The sequence below is a fragment of the Scylla paramamosain genome, chromosome 26 (assembly GCF_035594125.1).
Source record: "Scylla paramamosain isolate STU-SP2022 chromosome 26, ASM3559412v1, whole genome shotgun sequence".
In the NCBI taxonomy this organism is placed as follows: Eukaryota; Metazoa; Arthropoda; class Malacostraca; order Decapoda; family Portunidae; genus Scylla; species Scylla paramamosain.
In genome coordinates this window covers 1313406-1331244 of record NC_087176.1, presented here as the reverse complement: position 1 = coordinate 1331244, position 17839 = coordinate 1313406, and positions in this window count along the sequence as shown.

Here is a 17839-nt window from a genome sequence, read left to right as displayed (position 1 = left end):
GACTCATTAAATAAATCAAACAAAAAATTAATGTGAGTGAGTCAAATCTAATGTATTTTAATATTCAATAGAGGAATGATAAGCAGATACGTCTAGCTGTACTCTGAAGCATCAAGGCACACGTTACCTTAGGCCGCTCTCTGCCATCCCCTGCAAAGAAAAAAAAAGAAAATTAGACAGGTTTCCATATTAATACACTGACTACATTATTTTGTGTAGTAAAATGTAAAGAAATATGCATAATTAGGTTTCCTCATCACCAGTATTCTCACTCATTCATTCCTCTCTCTGGTAAACTTTGGAACTCCCTGCCTGCTTCTGTGTTTCCTCTTTCCTGTGACTGGAACTGTTTCAAATGGGAGGTTTCAAGACACTTATCCTTTGATTTTTGAAGACGGCTTTTGACTCTGGAGACCGGCACCTCATACATACATAAAAAAAGAAAAAAAATATCTGAAGGCAATAGCAGCGTAATTTTGAAAGTAATAGATAAATGATAATATGTAGAGTGTTGAAGAGCAATAAATATCAAGACAACACGATAATTGAGAATAGTGAATGGTCTTTTAGTGAAACAGTTTGGTGCACGTTAACATTTCAGTTTCAAAGGATGCCGCTGGAAACAAACAAGTGACTGAGTGGTTAAAACATTCCAGTAGTTCAGTTTTTCCACTTCAGAACTGCCTACAGCTCCCACAGTGCAATGACTGTCATGGAGCCATCGACATTTAAAGCATTAAGAATTACCGGGCAGTGTAGATTTTTTATTCACTTTTTTTTTTTCACATAATTTTTTGTCCCCTTGTTCAAAACCCTACACACGATAGTGATTCACAACAACGATAATTATTCCTTACTGTTATGTACGAGTTTACAGTGAGAGGTGAACTTAATAGAAATCCACACTCTCTATTTATTTGTTCTCCTCTAACCTTTCCTTATCGCTCTCAGGTTACCGCGGAGGCCTGCTGTTGTTAAGTAGGCTTATTACCTCAGTTAATTAGCGCCTTACCTGTAAAAACGCCGCGCTAGTTATAATTGTAATGAGATGATAAGCTAATTTGATCTCCGCCTGATGCACCTCACTTATGTTTAATAGATATGGATATGTGAGAAGCATTATTTATATACGTGTTTTATGGGCAGTGTGTGTGTGTGTGTGTGTGTGTGTGTGTGTGTGTGTGTGTGTGTGTGTGAAACTATCGGTAATATCTTTGTTTTCTTTCTTTTTTTCTTTCTTTTTACGTGTGAGTGCGTATATGTGTATGTTAATGCATTAGTGTGTTTGTCTGTCCAGTCTCTCTCTCTCTCTCTCTCTCTCTCTCTCTCTCTCTCTCTCTCTCTCTCTCTCTCAGCAGAATGACCAAAATAAGATCCGCAACAACCTAACCATACACGTAATCTGCCTCATCCATGTTTGTGTTGTCCTTTCCTCCTCTTGTTAGCGTGAATATTTGTCCGCGTGTGTGTGTCCATTCTCCTGTGAGGCAATACATGTTTTCTATGGATATTTATTTTTCTCTGTATCAATTCTGTGTCAGTATCTGTGTTGCTGTGATTATTTATTTATTTACATTTGAATTTCTTTTTTTTTTTTTTTTTGCGTGAGTCGATATATGTACTTTTTTTTTATGTAAGGATTTGTTTTTCTGTTCAGTTCTGTGTCAATATGCGTCTGTGGATCTCCATTTTCCCGTCTTGTGGGTATAAAGGGCTTTCTGCGTGCGGGTATCTCTTGTTACTGTGGATATTTGTTCATCCTGCGTGGGTATCGATTTTTCATTGCATCGATATCTATTTTTTCTATGGACATTTCTTTCTGTCCTGCGTGTGGACACCTATCTCTCCCCCTCTGTGGGTGTGTGTTTTCCTGCCAGTGAGGTGTTTGTCTGGCGTGCGTCCCGGCGGCGTGTTACCGTGTTGGTGTTAGTGCGGCTCATCTCCCCTGTATGACGGACTGGCAGACACAACAGCAGTTTTAGCGCGACGTGTCCCAGCTAATTATCCTTAATGAAGTCAAGGGGCTTTCCTGTATAAAGGTAATTATTTACTTTTAAGAACACGGTATCCAACTATCAACTCTCAAACATCACATAGATCTTGGCCCGTTCGAGACCCCGCCCCGGCCCAGCGAACTAGTGCCACCCCTTGCAGCTGATTGGTAAGAGTTGGTTCTAAGCTCCTCCCCCATCAGGGCCAGGCGTGAGGGAGGGCGGGGCTTGCTGGCTTATGACACTGGCCTCACTTTTACAGGTACACCTCTGATGACGCCCGTATCTCACGACAAATGAATGAAGTCTGATGATATTATGAGGACAAGCTTCGTACGGCGGCAGCGTAAAGAACTCCCTGATGTACGGAGGCCCTGAAGTGAGAGGAGGAGGAAAGAGGAGGAGGAGGAGGAGTGAGAGGAGGCGGGGTTGTGCATGAAGAGGTGCCAGGAATCGACCAATAAGAGCGCTAGGTACGGTCGAGTATCCGGCAACTGTTTAGTAATATATGAGGTATTTCTATGATATTTCACGGGGCCTTTTCTCCCTTCCCCGGCGCCACAAACAAGGCATTGAAGACGCACAGCAACAGGTAAAGACACACGCCCTGAATATCAATGCAAATATGAATACCAACATGCACCAAAACGCGCCGCCTAAAATATTGATCCTCATGCTCCGCTTCGGCTCAGATTTTTGCTTCTGTTTTGTTTGACTTGCTTTTTCTTTTGTTATGGACTCCTGCTCTCCCGCCTGAGTGCTGTGCTGTGCTGTGTGGCTGTGTGGGGGCTCCTTTTTTTTATTTGTTTATTTTTTTTCTTTATTTATTGAGTATTTTTTGTTTTTTGTGCTTGTTTTTTTGTTGTAATATTAATTTCTAAGGTTGTGGTTCTATCTTGCAAGTAAATAATCTTGCGTCACTTGCTATCGTTCGCTTTCTCTCTCTCTCTCTCTCTCTCTCTCTCTCTCTCTCTCTCTCTCTCTCTCTCTCTCTCTCTCTCTGAATGAATATATATTAAAATGTGAAATTGGCTAAATTAATTTACATTTTTATATACATAAGGGAAATCCATGAAATCGGTAGAAAAAAAATATATGATTCAATTCCATTTTCTTTCAATTTATTTGCTTGGGAACAAAAACACTGAGAGCAAAAACGGCAATGCGGGATATAGGAGTCATGAAAGCCGAGCACGATGGAACACAAAGGAAGAACAAGCAGATGATGTAAAAAAGAGTATGGAAACCCAACACCATGGAATACAAAGGAAAAACAAAACACTAGCTGATGCAAGCGAGAGTAGGAAGAACTAACCATGGATCACAAAAGAAGAACAAAAGCTGAACGATATAAGCGAGAGAAGGAAGTACTAACCATGGGACACAAAGGAAGAACAAGCCAAAGCAAATACAGGCGAGATTACGACGACAAAGCACCACAGAACACAAAGGAAAAACAAGCACCACTAACAGACAGGCAAGAGTACAAAGACACGCAGATGTTCCGTAAATTCATAGCTGGAAAGTCGCAACATGACGAAGAGACAGACGCTCCGGATTAAAAATGAGGCGACGAATAATGAGACAAGCGACAAATGAACACGATTCCGGAAGGACAGACAAGAAGCATCTGGGGTCGCGGAGGACTGATGAAGGAGAGGACAAGCGAGGCGGGCTGGCAGGTGAGACAGTGCTGGGGAGAGGAACCTGGAACTTATAGCATGAAGGGAAGTGTAGCCAGAATAAGGAGGTATTGGAGCACAGGAGTAAAAATAGGAGTGGGAACTGTATGACTTTAGAAAGGTTATGATGGAGAATAGATGGAAGGCGAGACGTTGCTGGGGAGAGGAACCTGGAACTTATAGCATGAAGGAAGGTGTAGCCAGCGTAAAGAGATATTGGACGAGTCACGAGTAAAAATAGAAGTAGGAGCTACTGAACATTAGAAAAGTTATGATGGAAAATAAGTGGAAGGTGAGACATTACTAAGCAGTGACGAGAACTTGAAACTTAGACATGAATAAGGAAGTATGCATACAAAAATAGTCCCTGAAAAGAATACATGGGAGAAAACAACTGATAAGCAGAAACAGAAAAGAGATCATAAAGTTTAAGCAAGAAAGGAAACGCAAATGTAAAAATGCCAGAAATTGCATCAAAATTTAAGTAGAAACTGAAAATATATAAAAAATAATTAGCCAAAGAATGCATAGAAGTAAAAAACGACCAGACAAAAATACTATACAAAAAGATATAACGAAAGGGATGAGTTTTTTAAATTAGTTGTTCATGAAGACATAGAAATCGAGAATAAGGGACGAAAGACAAGCTAAAGAAAGAAAGAGAGGCTAGAAACGATGGCAAACAAACAGAGAAATAAGAACGACAAGCAGAAGAAACAAAAAAAATAAAATAAAATTGAAGTAACCGAAATTAGCTCCCCATCAAACCATAGAAAACGGGAACAAAACGAAGCTCACAGGATGAGACACAAAAGACGAGCAAATATTCTACCCTTCAGTACCGCCAAATGACTGTAGAGAGCCAGGGAGTGTTGGTAAGCGGCGGGCACAGTCTTCACATCACACTGGCGTATCGACGGAACCCTCACGCCTAAGTAGCCTATAAGAAGGTGCGGAACAATAGGAAGGCGCGTGGGAGTGGGGCAGCAGAGGGCGAGGCAGTCATATTTGGGCGTTGAAGACTCTCAAGACACAAAGACAAGCGGTAGAGGAGGAGGAATGAAGGATGCAGGGGGAAGGGACGTACTTGCGTGTGGGTGCGAGTGGGAAGGCGAGTTCTGAAGGGGAGGAACTGAGAGATTTTTGCCTTTTCTCGCTTTTTTTATTAGTTTGAAAGATTGTTGGAGGAAATAATGCTTTCTCTCTCTCTCTCTCTCTCTCTCTCTCTCTCTCTCTCTCTCTCTCTCTCTCTCTCTCTCTCTCTCTCTCTCTCTCTCTGCGGTATATTGTGTGGGGTACATGAAAGAAATGGACGAGATGAGGTGTTCAGAGAGAGAGAGAGAGAGAGAGAGAGAGAGAGAGAGAGAGGAGAGAGAGAGAGAGAGAGAGAGAGAGAGAGAGGGGGGGGGAGGGGGAGCACTTCGCTATATCACTGTTGTTATCCGAGAAGAGAACATGGAAGTGTGGCACGCTAGTGGGAGTGTTGTTGTTGTTGTTGTTGTTGTTGTTGTTGTTGTTGTTGTTGTTGTTGTTGTTGTTGTTGTACTTCCTTCTGTCATTGCTTTTTATATTGTTATTGCTACTCTTATTCTTATTTTTCTTGTTCTTTGTCTTCTTCTTCTTCTTCTTCTTATTATTATTATTATTATTATTATTATTATTATTATTATTATTATTATTATTATCGTTCCTGCTGTCATTGTTTTTGTTATTATTCTTGAAGGAAAGGTATTGATGATAATCTCGTGACATAAACAAATAGATCAATGTGGAGTTTTTTTTTTTTTGTTATTTAGTTTGTGTTTGTTGTTGTGAGTTTACCTAATGAGTGTTTCCCCGTGTCTCTGCCGCAGTGACCTGAATGGCGCTCCTTGTGTCTACCTCAGTACTTCATTAGGTTAGGAGGCCCCTATGAATAGCTGCACCATTAGCTTACGGTAACTTTAATTGGCTTACTCTATGGAAATGTACACACACACACACACACACACACACACACACACACACACACACACACACACACACACACACACACACATCCTATTTTTGGGGGGTTAAACCTTTCTTCCTTCCTTCCTTCAAAAACTTTATAAAAATGTTCCTCAGGCGCCCTTGCAGTTACTAAACTCATATTCTCTCTCTCTCTCTCTCTCTCTCTCTCTCTCTCTCTCTCTCTCTCTCTCTCTCTCTCTCTCTCTCTCTCTCTCTCTCTCTTAAAACCACCTGGCGACCACCTGCGTATAAGGTCTCTCCATCTTTGCCCTGAAATGTACTAGAGGAGGAGGAGGAGGAGGAGGAGGAGGAGGAGGAGGAGGAGGAGGAGGAGGAGGAGGAGGAGGAGGAGGAGGAGGAGAAGAAGAAGAAGAAGAAGAAGAAGAAGAAGAAGAAGAAGAAGAAGAAGAAGAAGAAGAAGAGGAGGAGGAGGAGGAGGAGGAGGAGGAGGAGGAGGAGGAGGAAAAAGGAAGAAAAAGAAGCGAAGAGGAAGAGGAGGAAGTGGCGGCGTGGGAGGCAAACCGTCACAATCACTCAGAAAACACAAGACGCGGCACGAAGGTCGAGGTGCCATAAGGAACCCTCAGACGGGGACACACACACCACACACCACACTCCTGCTAGTCTTGGTGGCCTGCAATGAGCGGCGGCGGAGGCTCTGGCGGCGGGGGCGTTAGCGGAGATGGCAGGCGGCGGCAGGTGTCGGCGCCCCGTACATACATCGATCTGCGCGCATTACAACACCAGAGGCACCCGCCCACCCGCCCACCCGCCCACAAGCACAATCATTACACCGCGATCAAACAATAAGGACTTCAGGACCTCGCCGCCCGCAGAGAGACGCAACCCACAGCCTCTCGCGCCCCTGGTACAGTCCCTTAGAGACCACTGCCAGGACCCCCGCGTGGCTCCTTACTTTAGGGGGAAGAGTGACCCGCTGTAGGAGCTAATACTGTGCCTTAGTACTGTGTGTTAATTCAGTCGAGATGTCAACACGCAGGCTAAAATGTAAAGAAATGCTGCGAAGAAGGGAAGATAGAGAAGTTGGGAGAGGAAAAAGCGTAAGAGAGGAGGAGTAGGGAGAGGAGGGAAGGGAAACACCGCCACTTGGAGGGAAAGAGGGAGAGAGAAAGGGAATAAGGGACGCTGGCGGGTTTAGGGTTAGAGGGAAGTGTGTGTGTGTGTCTGGAATGAATGAACGTAACTGTGTTGGCGGGAAGAAGGGACATGAGAGAGAGAGAGAGAGAGAGAGAGAGAGAGAGAGAGAGAGAGAGAGAGAGAGAGAGAGAGAGAGAGAGAGAGAGAGAGAGAGAGAGAGAGAGAGAGAGATAACACACACACTCACACACACAAACAGACAGCTAGTAAAGAAACCATTCTCACCTCAACAACAACAACAACAACGACAACAACAACAACAACAACAAATAAGGCAGGAAAACAGAGGAGAAAGAAAGGAAAATAAAAGGAAATAATGAAAGGATATAATGACTGGATGCAAGAGGGCATTTTGTGATCCCAAATGAGGGTGGAAGTTGAGAATTTTTTCCCTTTCCCTTCGTCGAAAATAAAGAACAAACAAAAGAGAGAGAAAAAGAGAGAGAAGGAAAGAAGGAGAGGGAGAGACAAAAACCGACATTATGAGAGATAAAGACCACAAAACAAAAGAGAACAAGAGAGAGAGAGAGAGAGAGAGAGAGAGAGAGAGGAGAGAGAGAGAGAGAGAGAGAGAGAGAGAGAGGAGAGAGAGAGAGAGAGAGAGATGAGAGGAGGGGAAAGGAGAAGAGAAGACGGAATATGAGGAAAAATAAGACTCGTAATAGGGAAAAAAGAGAGACTGAATATATAACAAGAAAGAAGGAGACAGAGGAGAGGGAGAGAGAGAAAGGAGAAAGATAAGGAAAGGAAGAGGAGGGAGAAGAAGAGACGGAATAGGAGAAAAGATAATAAAGGAGGAAGAGAGTTTACAAAAAAAAGAAGTAGAGGAAATGGAAAGAGGAGGAGACAAAATAAGAAAAGAAGTTTAAAGAAAGAGAAGAAAAGGGAAAATAGAAAAAAAATACAGAATAAGAAAAATCATAAGACGGAAAAAAAAAAGAGGAAGGGATGTACAAGAAAGAAGGAGATGGGAGAGAGAGAGAGAGAGAGAAAAAAAGAGGGATAAAAAGGGGAAAAAAAAACAAAGAATATGAAGAAGAAAACGAGGAAAAAAATATTAGCCGTAAAATGCCAAGTATGAATTAAACCCATAGTAAAAAAGGAAAGGAAAAAAAGGAAAATAAAAGGAGGAAATAAAGAAAAGGGAAAAAAATACACACTCGTAAGATGGGAAACGAGAACTTAAATTTTATAGCAAGAAAGAATGAAGGGGAGAAAAGTGAGAGAGAGAGAGAGAGAGAGAGAGAGAGAGAGAGAGAGAGAGAGAGAGAGAGAGAGAGAGAGAGAGAGAGAGAGAGAGAGAGAGAGAGAGAGAGAGAGGGTAATTAGAATGATGTGTCCTTAATTGATGATTCACACAAGAACGTCAGCCACACTCGCGCTTCACCATTAATCTCATCCTCCCCTTCCTTTTCCCATCTCACATCTTCCCTTCCATCAAAAGCCTCCCCCCATCACTTCCCTTCCTCCCTCTTCCCTTCTTCCCTTCGTCATCATTAAAATCCATTTCTACTCTTCTCCTTTCCTTCATTTCTCGTCTTATGCTATTTTTTCTCTCTTTTTTTTTTATATTCATCTTCGCCACATCATCGTCTCCCCTAAAAACCCATCATACGTTTTCTATAATCGTAGAAAATGAGAAGCGGGATTGGATTTGTTGGTAAGTACGCGAGGAGTGAATGAGTGAATGAATGGAGAAGGAAGGAAGGAAGGAAGGAAGGAAGGAAGGAAGGGAAATAAGTAAGTGATAAGGAACGAGGGATAAGAGAAAGAAGAATAGATGAAAAGAAGGAAGAGGGGAAGGATAGAAGAAAGAAGGATGGATGAGAGGAAGGGAAGGAGGGAGGAAGAAGGGAAAAGAAGCAAGCAACGAGGAAGGAAGGAAGGAAGGAAGGAAAGACAGTAAAAAGATAAATGAAAGACAGGAAATAAGGAAGAAAGGATGTAGAAAAGAAAGAAGGAAAGAAAAAAAACAAGAGACATGGAAAACAGAAAGGAAGACGAAGGCGAAAAAAAGAGAAAGGATTAAAAAAAAACAGATAAACAAAAATGAATAAAAAAAAACAAACAAAAAAACACTAGTAACAATTATATATACAACCTCTCACTCACCTTTACTCAATTTGAACCTTGTAAACTCATCACGAACTCATTAACAGCAGCACTCATACACATCCCCCCCATTAAAGAAAAAAATGCCCGGATCTTCTCAATATCGCGTCCTCGTAAGTTACCCGGCCACTCATAATGCCATTGGGTCAGGAGGCTTAGCGGTGCAGCCAATATTGTGCTTGCGAGGGTCTGGGGGAGGGCTGCTCTTGTTTGCCCCTCACTCGGATGAAGCGTATGAAGGAATGAGTGACTGAAAGAAGACAAGAAGTTCACCTGGATTTTGCTTACGTGAAGAGGAGGAGGAGGAGGAGAAAAAACAGTAAGATGATGAAAAAGTAGGGAAAGAAAAAAGAAGAATAGGAGGAACAGGAGGAGGATAAATATTACAAAAACAATGGAAAGTAAGAAAAGAATAAGAATACGATTAAGAAGATGTCAATGATGATGAGTAAGAGAAAAAGGAAGAGGAGGAGGAAGAGGAGAAAGAAAAAAGTAACGAAGAAAAGTGAGAAAAAGGAAGAACACGATTAAGATGTCGATGATGAGTAAGAGGAAGAGGAAGAAGAGGAAAGTGATGAGAACGAAGATTAGAAAGAACAGGAAGTAAAGACGATGACTAGAAGGAAGACGAAAACGAGGATAAGAAGAAAAACAGGGTGCACATTTTTATTTTCTTTCCTCTTCTCTGTAACCTTTCCTTCCTATTCCTTAATTTCCCTTTTTTCCGCTTCTTTTATTTCCCCGTCCGTTAGTTCATCTCTTCTCTATTACAACATTACCTTACTTTTTTTTCCTTCACTTTTCCTTTCTATCTTTTAACTTGTCCTTAGTTATGTGAGTCAGTTAATCTTTCCTCCATCACACCTCTCTCTCTCTCTGTCTCTCTGTCCCTCTCTCTCTCTCTCTCTCACTCTCTCTCAGGTACTGTACACTACTCTCCCTCACTCGTCACCACTGTTTACCTGTACACAAGGCGCGGGGAGGAGTAAACAACCTCTGCTTTCTCTCCTTAAAACGAGATGTTCTTCCTAATTGGATCAGGATTTAATTAACTGCTTAAATTATCTCCACCCACTAGTTCAAAAGTCCGCCGCGGGAAAATGACTCTAAAGGCTAACGGACCTAAGGATGGTAATCGCGGGGGAAGGAGGTGGGTGTTGTGTCCCTCTTGCGAGCATTCTGCAGGGGCCAACGCGGCTTATCTGGTTTGTCAGCTCCGAGGGTGTCCCAGTGGGGGGTAGGGCGTGTGGGTCTTCCTTGGAGAGGCGGAGGAGGTGAGGGAAGATGGGAGGGGTTTTGCAAGGTGTAGTACAAGGTGAGAAAGGAGACGAAGAGATAGATATGTGATTTCAGTATATTTTTTGGTAGTGTAATATATTTGTATGCTTTAAGTCAATGTATAAAGGTGTTTTGGAAGGCATGGCAGGAGTGTGTAGGCAGAAAAATAGATAGAATGGATAGATATGTATTTTCAGTGTAATTTTTGACAGTGTAATATATTTGTACTAGTTAAGTCAATGTAGAAAGACCAGGTGAGGTGTTCTGATGCGTTTGGAAGGTGTGGTAGGAGTGTCGCAAGATAGAAAAAGAAACGTAAGGAAAGATTTGATTCTTCCGTGAAATCTTTGGCCGTCCAACACATACTTGTACTGTAAGAAGAGCAGGTGAGATGCTTCAGGTATTTTGGAAGGCGTATGGATGTCACAAGATAGAAAGACGAGAAGAAAGATAAAAGTTTTCAGTGTAACCTTTGATAGTGTAAGTCCAACACATATTTGTCCTCCATAGAATAAATATAGAATGACCAGTCGAGCTTTTACAGGAATTTTTTGCAGACAGAAAAAGAAAGGAAGGTTAAGACTATGACTTTTCAACACCAAGTACGAGATACGATTCAAACCCTCTAGTTCGAGTGTTAAATGCATTCTGGCTTGCGAGAAAAGGATCAGAGACAAGGAAGAGACCCGTACTTGTGAGAGACAATGGAATGAGATTTATTGGTGAAAAACGAAAGGCGGAATAGAAGAGATAAGAGACTGCAGATGAAGTAAACATATAGCAGGTGAAAGAAGGGCGAGAGATGAATGAACGTCAGACAGGATTGATGGAGGAGAGGGAAGGGGAGAGGAGAGAAAGGGAGGGGAGGGAGGAAGAGAAGGAGAGGAAAGGAAGAGAAAAGAAAGATGAGTTTAGCTAAGAATAGGAGTGAAAAAGAGTAGAGAAAAAGAAGGAAGGAAGGAAGGAAAGAAAAGAGCGAGGAGGTGAGTGAAGAAGCGAAGGAGAAGAAGAGAAGAGGAAAGAAAGAAGTGTAGCTAAGAATATGAGTGAGAGGGAATAAAGAAAGGAGGAAGGAAGGAAAGAAGAGGAGTAAGGAGGTGAGTGAAGAAGCGAAGAAGAGTGAGAGGAGAGAGATAAAAGAGAATTATGATTACGAATGATTTTAAATGAAGGATGAGGATGACTGAAGAAAGAGGAAGAAGGAAGGAAAGAAAAGGATCGAAGGAAGAAACAAAGGAGAGGGAGAAGAGAAAAAGAAGGAAAATGACGAGTGAGGAAAAGTAAAGAAAGGGAAAAGAAAACAGAGAAGAAAGAAAGATGACCAAAGAAACGAAGAAGTAGAAGAGAAAAAGGGCAAACTGAAAGAAATGAAAGAAAGGATGAAAGGAGGAATAAAGAAAAGATAAAAAAGGAATGGAAGGAGAAAACTGGAGAAACGAAAGCGAAGAAAAGAGAATAAGGAGAATAATGGTCACTTAAATATACATAAAGGCGAAAAAGGAAAATGAATATAGATAGAAACGAGAGAAGAAGGAAGAAAAGAGAGAGAGAGAGAAACAGACACACAGACAAACAAAGAGTAGAGGAGAAGGAAGGAATTACGGGAGGGGAAGGAAGGAAGGAGGAAAGGAGGAAAGGAAAGGAAGGGGCGCCCGGAGCTAAAGCATTGAGAGGAAAAGTTAATTAATCAAACTTTGAATAGCGAAGTAGTAGCGCTCCCTACAGGATGGGCGGCCCGTGACAGACACACAGACAGACGTACCTGGCTGCACCTGCTGAGATAATGAGGCAGCGACGTTCAAGGGCAGAGAGGCATCCAAAACAAATTGCTTATCGGAAAAATGACGTGGAGGGCTTAGTGTGTGGTGACATTAAGGAGTAAATGAGAGGCGAGCTGGAGGGCTGCGTTCGACTTTTTTGAGGGAATGAGTGAGGGATGAGGGATGAGCTGGTGGGTGATGCGTGTGATGAGTCTGGGGGTGAGGAAGGGTTAGCAAGGGTGGAGGAGGGTGAGGGAGGGTGAAGGAAGAGTGAGGGAGGGTTGGCAAGGGTGAGGGAGGGTGAAGGAGGGTGAGAGAGAGCTTGGAGAAGGATAAGGGAGGGTAAATGATGAGTTTGTGGGGGAGGAAGGGTGAAGAAAGATGGGAGGAAGTAAGGCAGGGTGAGGCAGTGTGAGGGAGGGCTTGGAAGAGGTTACGGAGAGTGAGGGAAGGAGAGAGGGTGAGGAATGATGAAGTAGGGTGATGGAGGGCGAGGGGTGACGTGAGGATGAAGTACGGATGTGATGTAAAGAATGCCAAAGACGAGATGAAGGCGATAAGACAGCGAGGGAGGAGTGACACGTCCTGTACTTTGCCTTACCAATCAGACACACAACCTCTTCACCTCAACACAAGACTTAACACACCAACGAGACAACAAAGTAACATTAACATCCACAGGTGAACACAACAATCACAGGGTTTGGCGAGATGAGGAAGAAGAGGAAGAGGAGGAGGAGGAGAGAGAGAGAGAGATAATGGTGACGGAAGAAGAATAGAAAGAGGAGGAAGAAGGAGTAGAAGGATAAGAAAAGCATTAGATGGAAGGATGACAGGACCAAGGTGGAGAGATGAGAGGCAGGAAGAGGGAAGAGGGGGTGGGTCGTCGAGAGAAAGAGAGAGAAAGAGAGCGAGAGAGAGAGAGTGTGTGAGGGGTGTGGAGGTGACCAGATAAGCGGCGGTCGACGAAGCCGTATCGATTGGCTGTAATTGTGGCAAGTTAGTGTTCATTAGCAGCCACCAAAGTCCCTGGGATTGATCACCTTGCGGCCTGGATGGAGTGGCGGGGTTCGAGAGAGGCGGCCCGGGAGAAGCGAGGGGGACGGGGGCCTAAGAGAGAGGGAGAGAGAGAGAGAGGGAAGAACGGATGGATTGTTATGGAGTACAGAAGAAATGAGAGATGTTTAGCTGAGTAAGAGAAAAGTAAGGAAGAGGAAATCTTTGAGAGGGAGGGAAAAGTAAGAGTGTTAGGTAATAGAGAGGTTTAGTATACAGAAAGTGCTAGGTGAAGAAATGAGGGAAAAACACCTAAATAAGTAAGGAAATAGTAAGGAAAACAGACGGAGAAAGAGAGAAAGAGAGGTAAGAACGGGTAATACTATTGTTAGGGAGAAAGAAAACTAGTGAAATGAGAAAAAAAATAGAGTAATGAAAATGAACAAGAAAGGATTGAAAAGGATACAGGGAGGGAGGAATAGATGAATACATTGCTATGGAGTAGAAGCCTTAAGAGAGAGAAAACTTGTAGAATGAGAAAAAAAAAAATCTGACTAAAGAAAGAGAGAAGAAAAGGGATGAAGGAAGCCAAGAGGAAAGAACAGATAGGTAAAACAGAGAGAAAACGAAAAAAAAAAAACAGATGGTAGAGTCAACGGGGAATACAAGCGTTTAACAGTGTCAGGAGAGGAAAAACTCGTGAAATAGGAGATAAACGTGAGTAAGGAGGAAAAGTAGAGAAAGGGAGAAGAGGCCAAGAAGGAATAATGGAAGATCAGATTATTAGAAAGATATAGTGATGAAGGAAGGTTTAGGCGAAGATATACGAGAGAAAAATAGCAGGTTGAAATGAAAGGAAGGCAAGAGAGGAGTAACTGAAGAAAAGAGGAGTTGAGAGAGAAGTAAAAAATGAAAAGTAGAATTATCATTAGGTAACGAAGCAATTAGTGAAAAAATACAAGGAAAAACTAAAAGAATTACAGAGAGAAACATCGCATAAGGAAAACAGGGAAGGAAAGAAAAGGAAAAGGAGTAAAAGGAAGGAAAGGATAGCTGATACCGGGGGAAACAAGAAGGAAAATAAGAGCAAAATGGGGGAAAAAGTTGACTGAGAAATAAAAGGGTTAGGAAACGAGGAAAAAAAAAAGATCTGATTGAAGACGAAAGAGGAAAAAGAAGGAAACAGAAGAATAGGTTTGGACAAAGGGGAAAAAGAGGGCTGATTACGGAACAAATAAGGGAATGGAAAGGGAGGGAAGAATAGACACAAAAAAATGACAAAAAATTACTTCCAAAGAAAAATGCTAAAGTAGGAAACAATCGAAGAAGAAAAGGGACAAAAATATGAAGTAAACAAGGAAGAAAAATGTGGAGATGAGAAAAATAATACAAAAGGAAGATAAATAAGAGAAATAGAGAGAGAATACACGAAAGAAAAGTGTGATAACGACAATAAAAGAAGAAATAAATAATCATATGTATTGGAATAAAGAAGAATGAAAAGAGAAATAGAAAAAATGAAAAATGGAAATGAGAGAGAGAGAGAGAGAGAGAGAGAGAGAGAGAGAGAGAGAGAGAGAGAGAGAGAGAGAGAGAGAGAGAGAGAGAAAGGGTGAAACAGACAACAGAGGGAGGAGCGTGAGAGAGAATATTTAGATTTGCTATGAGAGAGACAGAGAGAGAGAGAGAGAGAGAGAGAGAGAGAGAGAGAGAGAGAGAGAGAGAGAGAGAGAGAGAGAGAGAGAGAGAGAGAGAGAATCACGTTACTATTTATCATTTAACCATAAAAAGACGCTAATTTATGAATCTCTCTCTCTCTCTCTCTCTCTCTCTCTCTCTCTCTCTCTCTCTCTCTCTCTCTCTCTCTCTCTCTCTCTCTCTCTCTCTCTCATAAACATCCGCCATATCAACACGCCTAGTAACCACAACAACTATGCCACCAATTATTCAAGCGTGTCTGGATGCGGGAGAGGGAGAGAGCGAGAGGGAGAGAGAGCGAGAGAGGGAGAGGGAGAGAGCGAGAGAGGGAGAGGGAGAGGGAGAGAGGGAGAGGAGTGTGGGGCTTTGAACTGGGATGGCAGGAAGGACATGTGAGAGAGAGAGAGAGAGAGAGAGAGAGAGAGAGAGAGAGAGAGAGAGAGAGAGAGAGAGAGAGAGAGAGAGAGAGAGAGAAATAAAGTGCTCAGGTTGGGAGATAAAGACAATTTATTACGTACATATGTGGGAAAACAAAGTAAAATAAAGAAAATAAAGAAAAACATAGAAAACGGAATCTAAGAATAAAAAAAAAAAAATAACCCAAACTGAAATAAAATAATACGGTAAAAAAAAAAAAAAATCCGTGTTTGATTTACCAAAATGATACAAAGGCTTTATATAAAACTGGTACATTTCCGTGAACTCTCTCTCTCTCTCTCTCTCTCTCTCTCTCTCTCTCTCTCTCTCTCTCTCTCTCTCTCTAAAGAAATGTCCATGTAAGGGAAATTCTAAAATACTGAGTTTATTCTTTTCCTTTATTTACAATATCGATCTGACGTGTGTGTGTGTGTGTGTGTGTGTGTGTGTGTGTGTGTGTGTGTGTGTGTGTGTGTGTGTGTGTGTGTGATTTTCCATGCAGTCTCAGGTGCCACTAAAGTATTTCCAACACACACACACACACACACACACACACACACACACACACACACACACACACACACACACATACACACACATAGCAAGAGTAGAATGAAATAAAAATACCACACATGTCATTTATCTCTCAATCCTTCAAGAGAGAGAGAGAGAGAGAGAGAGAGAGAGAGAGAGAGAGAGAGAGAGAGTAGGGGGTGACTCTAATAACAGAAAGCACCCGCGGTAGATGAATGAGCGTGCCTTTGTGGTAGTAAAGTTGACCATAACAATGTGACGCCTCTTATACCTCTCCCTCTCCCTCTCCCTCTCTCTCCCACTCTCTCTCTCTCTCACTCTTCCCTATTTCCTCCTCTCCTTCCTTCTCTCCTTCCTTCTCTTTCCATCTTTTTTTCTTGGTGTCTTTTTTTCTTCTTTCCTTCATTTCCTTCCACATTTCCCTGTTTTCTTTCTTCGTCTTATACCTCCCTTCCTCCCTCCACTCTCCCTCCCTCCCTCCCTCTTGTACTCCCTGTTTCCTTCTCTCTCTCTCTCTCTCCTTCTTTCTCTGTCTTTCTCTTCCTCTTTCTCCTTCTGGTCTTTCTATTGTTTCCTTCTTTTTTGTTTGACTTGTTTTCTTTCTATTTTTCCTTCTCTTTTTCCTTCTCTCCTCTCTCCTTTTCTCTATCTCTTCTTTGCCTCCTTCTCTCTCTCTCTCTCTCTCTCTCTCTCTCTCTCTCTCTCTCTCTCTCTCTCTCTCTCTCTCTCTCTCTCTTATTCCTTCATTTAATCTTTCTAGTAACATTTCTTTTGATTTCTCTTCTCTCTCCCCTCTTTATTTTCCTTCCCTCCTCCTCTTCCTTTCTCTCCCCTTCCTTTCCTCCCTCTTTACCACCCTTGCGTCACTTTTTTTCTCTTCTCGTCTCTTTATTCCATCTTATCCTTCGCCCCTCTTCGTTGTTTAGCTCTTTTTTCTCTTGTTTCCTTCTATATTTCTCTTTCTATGTCATGTTTCCTTTCATCTTGGTGACTTCTCTTCTTAGTCTCCCTTTTTCGCTCTCTTTCCTCCCTTCTAAATGTCCTTTATTTGCTTTCTTCCTTACTTCTCTTTCCTTTTCTTTCTCCCATCCCTCCCTTCCCTTTCCTCCCTCTTTTGTGTTTCTCTCAGTTCCATTTTTACTCTTGATTCCTTCCTTTCTTAATCTCACTTTCTTTTCTCCCTCCTTCCTTCCCTTTCCTTCTCCTTCACTCCCTTCCCTTCCGCTCCTCCCCTCCGCCCTTCCCTTCACCGCCCTTCCTTTCCCTTCCTCCCTCGTCGCCGCCCTCTCGTCTCTCAACCTCAGGGCGCACGGTGCGGTGGTGTTTAAAGTTTGGTATGTCTGTCTTCATCAGGTGCTAAGCGACCATTAATTACCAGTGCCCCGTCACCTGTCCTGCTGAGGGGAGAGAGGGAGAGGGAGAGAGAGAGGGAGAGGGAAGCAGGTGAGGTTAAAAAGGTAGCTAAAGTTAAGTGTTGGATTAGATTAGAAATTAGTGGAGAGAATCAAGTGGTTTCGAGTTTGTGTGGGTTAGGTTTGGTTGTGTGTATCGTCTCTCTCTCTCTCTCTCTCTCTCTCTCTCTCTCTCTCTCTCTCTCTCTCTCTCTCTCTCTCTCTCTCTCTCTCTCTCTCTCTCTCTTACTCAAATAAAAGCAAAGATTTCACGCTTTTAATTGTACCAGTTCGTATCTTCCTACATGTTAAATTCTTTCCGTATCCCTCCTCTCTCTCTCTCTCTCTCTCTCTCTCTCTCTCTCTCTCTCTCTCTCTCTCTCTCTCTCTCTCTCTCTCTCTGGGCAACGGACGCCAGCAATAACTCGGCGCTCTGTCAATACCACCACAGACTCTCCCACGCTCACAAATTCCGTAAAAAGAGAGAGAAATTGACCTAAAATACAGTTCAGGACAATTAAGCTCACTCAGTGCACGGCGCGGCCCAATAAAAGTTTCCCGGACGAGCTGGCTTGACCCTCCGCTGCCTCTCTCCCTCTCCCTCTCTCTCTCTCTCTCGCTCTCTCTCTCTGTGTGTGTGTGTGTGTGTGTGTGTGTCGGTCTGGTTCTGCGTTTCCATGTTTTTTTTTTCGACTTTTTTTGTCTTCTAATTTCTCTCTCTCTCTCTCTCTCTCTCTCTCTCTCTCTCTCTCTCTCTCTCTCTCTCTCTCTCTCTCTCTCTCTCTCTCTCTCTCTCTCTCTCTCTCTCTCTCTCTCTCTCTCTCTCTCTC